Genomic DNA, 8,712 nt, shown 5'->3' with positions numbered 1-8,712 from the left:
AATGTTCATAGAAGCTTATCTCTTACTAGCCAGAACTTGGACAGAACCCAGATGCCCTTCATCCATAGCATGAACAAAGAAAATGTGGTACATTTTCAAATTTGGGTATTGCTTACCTGTTAAAAAAAACAATTACACTATGAAATTTGCAGGCAAGTGGATAGAACTTGAGGAAAACATCCTGAGTGAAGAAACCCAGTCTCAGAAAGACAAAAACAGCATGTAATCACTCATAAGTGGATACCAGATAGAAAGTGGAGGATAACCAGACTACAATTCACAGCTAGGTAACATGAAGATCCTAAGAGGGATTTATGGAGTGTCCTTGGAAAGGGAATTAGATGAGCTCTCCCAAGTAAACATAAGGATAGGTGATGGTAAAGGGGAGGGGAAGGGGGGATGACAACATGTGGAAAACAGATGAACAAGTTGGGAGAGGAACAGATTAAGGGAAAATGAAAGACATATTTTGATAAATGGAGCCTTTATGAAGTTAGGGAGAAATGTGGTGCTAGGGATACTCCCAGAAATCCATAAGGATGAACCCAGCTAAGACTCCTAATAATAGTGGATAGGGTGCAGGGAATGGCTTTCACCTGTAATCAGACTGGCTAATATCCCAAATGAGATTATAGAGACTACATCCAGTAATGGATGGAAACAGATTCTGAGATCCACAACCAAGAGTTCTGAGAATTCAGTGGAAGAGAGAGAAAGGGAATACATGAGCAAGGTGGGTCAAGACCATGATGGGAAAATCTACAGTGACAACTTAATCAAACTCTAAGGGACTGACAAATTATAGACTGAGAGCCATGGCACCTCTGCCATCTGCATGTGGGAGAAACACGGAGCCATGGCCCTCTGGTTTTGGGAGACAAATTTGTAGCTGGGTCTATCTGAGGAGCCCCTGAACAAGGATCCAGATCTGTCTATAGTGCATGAGCTATATTGTTGGAGCCCATTCACTATGGTGAGATGGTATGCTCAGATTTACTGCAGGAGGAGGGGCTTGGCCCTGTCTCAACTTATGGGCCAGGTATTGTTATAATTACACGGGATAACCTACACTGTGGGAGGAGGGGATGGAAAGAGGAGCTGCTTGGCTACAGGACACAATGCGTGTCAGGAGAAAGATGGGCAGGAGAACGATGTTTGTAACGAAAAATGGAATTTAAAACAACAAAGTTAAAATAAAAAGTGGGAAAATGATTTATAAATTTCTGATGGAAACACCAATGATCAATAATAGCTGAAACAATCCCAAACCATGAAATGAAAAATGAAGCAAAACAATAGAACAAAACCAAAACTGCTGGAAGCATCACCATTCCAGATTTCAGATTACAATACACAGTTAAAACAATAAAAAGTGCAAACAACCCTATTCATCAGTGTCAGATAATGTAGGATACACATACAATCCCATAGCCTTACATTCCCTTGATTTTTGGAAAAGAGGCCAACAGTTCACATTATGGAAAACAAACGGTCCTGATCAAATTTGACAGCTGTAGGTAGATGAATAAAATTTGATTCATATATCTTACTCTGCACAAAACTCAACTTCCAATGAACCAGGTATCTCACGGAAATGCCAGAAATGTACAGACTAATAATCAATGCATTAGCACAACAAAAGACTTTCTCAACAGGACACGGGTTGTACAAACACTACCAAGTAATTTCCAAGACTTAATAAAGGGAACAGCATGAAACTAGAAATCTTGTGAACCACAAGACAACATGGAAGAATGGCTAACCTTAACCCTAACCCTAGCCCTGCAGGCCATGGTGGCTCTCCAGCCATGCCAGCTTTAGCAAGTCTGGGCCTAACATGAGCCATGGCCATGTCCTTCCAGCGCCGAGGAATCAGAGGCCGTCCACAACCGGGTGGTGGGTTGGCCTAAGAGCAAGTTGGGCCCAGCCTCAGTGGTGATGTTGGGTGCTTATTGAACCACAGCAGGAGGTCGCAGGCACAGGATGCAACACTGCAAGCACAAGGCCTGCCTGCAGACTGACTGCCTAGAGCGCTGATTTTGCAAGGATATGAAGAACTCTGGAGGCCCCAGGAACATGAAGCAGAGTGGTATCATCCTGCAGTGCATCGTGCCAATGCTGCCCCACACCGCCGTGTGCCTTGTGTGTGGCAAGGCAGGGAAGGAGAACACAGAAGAAGAGGAGGAAGGCAAGTTTAAATTCATGGTCATGGAGTGCAACAAGATAATCCACCCTGGATGCCTTAAGATTAAGGAATCAGAGAGTGTGGTCAACAAAGAACTTCCCAACTGCTGGCAGTATCTGAAGTGTTACCATGCTGGCAAGACCAGAAAACTAAAGCAAGGCCCTGGCTTTAAGTTTGCCTCCAACCTGCCTGGCTCCTTGCTCAAGGAGCAGAAAATGAACTGGGATAACAAGGAAGCACAGGAGCCTGCCAAGTGGAGGAGTGATTGTGAAGAGGCTCCCGATGCAGGTCAGATGAGCATCCCAAGAAGGTGCCTGCAGATGTCTGATGATGAGCACCCAAGGAGGAAGAAGAAATACGAGAAGCCCCAAGAGCTGGGTGAATGCAAGCCAACCTCGAATCTTCAAAAATGTACCCATTCCTCCTCCTGCCTCTCCTCTAGACCCACACTCTAGGCAGCAGTCTCAGCCCCTTTAGGAGATCCAGGCTCACTTATTTCCAGCAACAGCTAAAACCTGGCAAAGAAGATAAGTTTTTCAGGAAAAATCGGCGATCCTGGATGAACACTGATGATCACTTGGGACTGGCCAACAAACCAGTGCTTCAAGCAGGAACCAGAAGATGACCAGCTTGAGGCACCTCCTAAGACCCAGGAGAGTGACCAGTCACGTTCCAGCTCACTCACTGCTGGGCCCTGCACTGAAGGGGCTGAAGGCCCAGAAGGATAAATAAGGTGAAGATGCTCCGGAAACGGCGGTTTCCCAAAAAGGAGCTGAGCAAAGAACTAAGCAAGGATCTCAATCACGAGATCCAGAAGACAGAGAGTACCTTGGCACATGAGAACCACCAGCCCATCAAGTCTAAGCCTGAGAGTGAGAATGAGGAGCCAAAGAGGCCCCTAAGCCACTTCAAGTGCCCCCACCACTTCAGCAAGAGGCTTAACGGTACCTCTAGGGAGTTACAGCACCCACTAGGACCTGGCCTGTGCAGCCCACCTCGGGTTATCTTCCAATGCCCTCCTGCTTCGTCCCCAGCTATGTGCATCCAGATGGAGCATCATGTGATCCCACTGCCACCCTTCAGCCCCCACCTGACTCGCTGCCCCTTGATGATGGAGCAGCCCCTGTTATGATCAGGGAGGTGTGGATGGCAGATTACAGCTACCTCAGATACCAAGGCCTGTGAGTCTGCATGCGGGTCTGCAGAACCTGAAACCACTGGTGCTGCGTTAAGCAGGTGTGGACCCGCATTAACCTGAACCACTGCAAGTCCATCAATCCCCTTATGCTGAGCGGCATCATCCAGTGACAGCCTGTCTCCCTTGACCTCAGCTGGACCAATAGCTCTAAGAAGTAGCTGAAATTGCTCATCCAGCGGTTGCCTGGGCTCTGAGACTTGGTGCTGTCGGGTTGTTCATGCATTGCTGACTCAGCCCTCTGTGGTTCCAGTTGTCCATTACTCGGGTCCCTGCATGTTCAGTGGCTAAAGGATTAAAGAATGCCCAGATGCGGGATCTCCTGTGCCCACCCACAGACAAAAAACAGGTCAGGTCACATGGACAATTGGAGCACATTGTAGTACTGCGCCTAGCTGGTGTGGACATCACAGACGCTTCCCTGCAGCTCATTATCCACCATATGCCCCCGATCTCCAAGCTCCACCTCAGTTACTATAACCATGTCACTGATCACTCCATCACCCGGCATGCTGTAGTCGGCACTACCACTGCATTCTCTGATAGAGATCGTTCTATCAGACTGCAATAAGGTCACTGACCAGTGCCTGTCCTTCTTCAAACACTTTGCAAATATCAGTCATATTGATCTGAGGTACTGCAAGCACGTCACAAAGGAAGGCTGTGAACAGTTCATAGCTGAAATGTCTGTGAGTGTTCAATTTGGGCAAGTAGAAGAGGAATTCCTGCAAAAACTAAGTTAGTTCCAGGACAAACATGTAAATATAGAGGGTAGGGGGTACACAGCCTGGGAGCGGAAAAGACTCCAAAAGCAAGTGGGCTTATATTTCCTTTGGAATATGGAACAAGAGACCACAGGACACAGTTCTCATTCCCATGTCTTACCATGGGAGAATCCTTTCAACTAACCATTTGGGAATGAGTGAGCCAGATGTTTTCCTCTGTTCTTTCTGCATCATAAGTGCACTGTTTCTGGACCATTTCTAAGGCAGCCTTTAGAAGACATTCCAGTTGGAAAGGAAGATGAGCTTTGGAGAAATTCTCTTAGAAGCCTGAGCTTAGTGTTCTTGTTGATAGTTTTGTTTGAGACACCCTGTTCCTTGCAATGCCAAGGCTTCTGGTGTTAATTAGAGAGGACTACAGACACCACCTGCAGCTGGCTTAACACATTTTGTAGTTGGTTTTGTTACTGCATAACTATTTTTTTATAAATTGTTAAAATTATTTATGGAAGATTTGAATGCATACCAATGTTTTTATTATTTGATTGCCAACTTTTCTGCAGGTATGGAGAACATAAACTTTACTTCATCAGCATAAAGAATCCATCTACAAATGTGCCAAGGTGTGACAGGGTCTATGACTTTCCACTTAAAATCTTATTTAACTGGATGTTGAGGGCCTACTGTGTATTTAGAAGTTACAGAAGCATGTTGTGAATAAGTATAAAGTATAGTCCAGGTAAAACACATTGTCAGGTTTAAATAGAGAGTTCACCTCATCCTCAAAATCTTACAATTCAGATATCAGCCTTTACACCCAGGAAGCTTTTGCCATAAGCATGAGCTCTTACATAATTCTATTGGCATAGATCTAATTTATACCATGAATCAAGTAAATGTATCCGAAGCCTTCCTTTCTTTCAGAGTGTTCAGTTTTCACTGAAGTTGTTAACCAGGCTATTTTCTAGTTGTCATGTTCTGCATCCATAAGTGTCTTTGTTGTTGTGGTATATCTTAGACCTTCTCTGATGCCGTTTTACTTTTGTTGGATTTGCATAAACAATTGTAGAAAAAAATGTATGAAGTGGTTTCAACTGTAGCATATAGGCCTATGACAATATTTATGAGGCAAGCAATAGTAAATGAGAAATTTAAATTTCACATACAACTTCTTGATTTTCTTCAATCTTATTGAAAGTTTTTTCCTCTTGAAGTTTTGATTCTGGCATTTCTTCTCCTAGTTCTTCTGAAAACTCTTTGTTTTCCATGAAAAACAAAAAATGCAAACAGTTAGGAAAATATAATTCTATTGGGCAAAATATTACTCATTAAAAATGGAAATAAAAGGTGAAAGATTTATACAATCTAAAGAAAATCCAGAGTCCTAAGTCTATGCCAAGTTATGGGCTTATTTTGACACATACATGCTTTATATGATGTGTCAGGAAATTTACAAATGACATGTAGGCTTACATCCTCATAGGAAGATAATGTGGGAAGATGACACATCAATGCTGAACCCTCCTTGCCTTACAAGAGTAACTTTAAATAACTTACTAATCACTTCATCAGAATTACACTTGGTCTACCACACATTTATGTGTAAACAGGATAACATACTTAAGATGTACACTGACAAAATGTTCTTTTATGAATCATTCTAGTACATGGAGACTTTCTGTAATTAACATCTTATTTCTTCCAAGGAAAAATTGGTGTTGGTGTCTTTTTAGCCATCCTAGGTCAACATAATCCTTAAACTCTTCTTTGCCACTTAGCTGGAACCCACTTTGATACAGCTGTATCCATTTTTCTCAGTGACATGTAGGAACTATATTTAGGGTCATCCTTAGTTCAGCAGATATCATTTGGATTTTGTTTTTCTTTAACCATTTTGTGTGTTCCTGATAAGTTTTTACGTTAGGTTTTGAAAGGGACACATTCCAGACATAATTTCTTCACTGACATAAGGCCTGTTCTGATGCAGATAGATTTTCAGGCAATAGTCTACAGAGAATGGAAAGTTGTAAAAGAAAACAACATAGATATGGACTGCTCTGCAATATGATAGTATGTCCTAATTTATTGAAATAGATTATAGATATGGTTTAAACATGCTATTCCTATGCTTTCTAATTAAACTACAATGTACTACAGATAAAGACAGGCAGGGTACTATGAGTTAAAAATAAAACAAAAATTGAATTTCTCTTGTGATAATATGATGTAATGCTGATTGTCCAGGTCAGAATAGAATCACAGTGCAAAATTAACATCTATCTTACCTTTAAACTAGCTTTACTATAGCTGTAAGAGAAACTGAAAAGACAACCATTAAGCATCAAAATGTCATTTAGCTTCATATGAAAATGTGGAAAAAGAATACCAGGGAACACATACAGGGTCAACAAAGCAAGTTCCGACTTTGAGAAGTCTCATTTAGTCACAGGATGGACTTCTCCTTAAGTCACTACTTAACAGAATGATTGCTCAATGGAAAGGTTAAAGTGATTGAATTTGATATTAAAATCGAAGCTGAGAACAATTTTCAAATTATTTATGTTGCCAACATGAATATTTTTGAAGCATGTATGCCACAAATGAGATGTCCTCACTAGGGACAAACTCTATTATCAAGTATATAATTGGTATTTTGTTGGGTTCCAGCTCTCCTTGGGGTCTTTTTGAGTCGCTGGTCAGCCAACAGGTGCATCCTGTTTTCCAATCCAAGTGCATCCTGTTTTCTAGTCCTGGCTTATTGAACTGAACTTACCACACTGACTTCAACATATAGCATTAGGAAAACACCATCTCTTCCACCTGGGGAATTTCCACTGTGATACAAGCCTGTATATAAGGCTGCTCCCTCTCTACAAGGATGAAGAGACCTCTTAGGACAAAAGACCAGATATGTTGTCTTTCATTTCAATCTCCAGTCTTTGGCCTGATATGTTAGACTTGCTCGGGGGCACAGGTGGCACAAGGTGGGGTTGTCTGTGAGTTGCTGGTCAGCCAACAGTGTCTGGAAGAGTGTTTTCATGTGAAATGTATTGGCAATCATTGATCAGAAGAAGTAAACAAAGGAAATTTACCTGCTTGAAATTGCAGTGGTTCAAACTTGGGTTTGCAGACTGGATGAGAATAATCCCTCAGCTGTATGGACATTGAAATGAGATATACATGTAATTATACAATGTAATTATTAAGAAGCATTACCTCTGGGTGTGGACATTTTACACCCCAAACTGAAAGAGAAACAATATGTAATCAATGTCATACACAATGACAAATCCAAAGTTTCCTCTTTGAAGGCTTTGCATGACAATGAGTTCTTATTCCCATCTCTCAAAATTAATACCTATGATTTTACTGGATAGGACACACTGGAAGAAAAAAGCTGCTTCCATACATGGTGCTGACCAAACATGATGGCTGCATGAAGAGGAATGAACACAGCCCAGTATTTCTCACCCTAAAAATACTCAATTCCAAACGGATCATGGACCTCAAAACAAGAGACAGTGTGGAATAGTACTGGTTCAGGAAACAAGTCTCTGAAGTGGACAAATGCAACACAGGCACTAAGATGAACATTCAATAAATGGGACCACATGATGCTGAAAGCTTCTTCGTAGCAATATATATATGTGTTATGGGATTTTCAATGAGGGATCCTATATTTGATAGTGTGATATGTCATTGAAATAGACTATAGATATTATTATAAATAATATTCCTATTCCTTGTAAATAAGTTACAATGCACTGCAGACAAATGTAAGCAGTGCACTTTGAGTACAACAACAAGACAAAAGATGATTTTCATTTCTGAAGATGTGGTATAATATTGTGTGTCCAAGCCAGAAAATAATCTGTCATCTCAGTGTGTTTCTGCCATGTCCTTTCTGGCACATTTGAACATAAGTGTGCTTTCAGAGAGTTAGATATTAAGAAATGACATTCAGATATTGGGGAAGTCTCATGTCTTATATAAGCAGAATGATTGCACACTGGAAAGTGAAGAAGTTCATACATGTGTATTAAACATTAACGATGAGGTTAAATTTCGAAATATTTTATTGTCACTGTGAATGTTTTGACACATGCTTGCTACTAGTACAATGGTATTGCTAATTACAAAGCCTACCGTAAATACTATCCAGACACAATTGGTACTGAGAAGTTTGTGTGTATGTAATATATGATAATATATATGTGACTTTCGAAATTTACATGCTTGAGATTGCTGTGTTACAGACTCAGATTTGCAGATTGGATGCAAATTATCCCTCAGTTGAATAGATTTAGAAATGAGATATTTAGTCAATATATGGAACTCAAGCAACATGTAATTATTCCATGTTAATATTAAAAGGTATTTACCTCTGGGTGTGAACATTTTATGACCCAAACTTAAAGAGAAAGAATATATCATCAATCTTATGCAAAATGACATCTCCAAAACTGTATCAATGAAGGCATTGGATGGCCATGAGGTCTCCTTCGCATCTCAAAAAATAAACACCTATTATTTTATGGAGTAGGACAGCAGCTGACAGAAATATACTGAAACATACCAAAACCAATGTACAAAGTCAATGTAATCCACAT

The 8,712-nt window shown here is 41.0% G+C and overlaps 1 pseudogene; it reads left to right on the top strand.

Moving 5' to 3' along the window:
* Nucleotides 1-1,862: 1,862 nt before the first annotated feature.
* Nucleotides 1,863-4,123, top strand: LOC121138716 (annotated as a pseudogene).
* Nucleotides 4,124-8,712: the final 4,589 nt, after the last annotated feature.

Source organism: Mesocricetus auratus, unplaced genomic scaffold, assembly GCF_017639785.1.
Source record: "Mesocricetus auratus isolate SY011 unplaced genomic scaffold, BCM_Maur_2.0 contig_13310_pilon_obj, whole genome shotgun sequence".
Lineage (NCBI taxonomy): Eukaryota > Metazoa > Chordata > Mammalia > Rodentia > Cricetidae > Mesocricetus > Mesocricetus auratus.
This window is presented reverse-complemented; position numbering and strand designations above follow the sequence as displayed.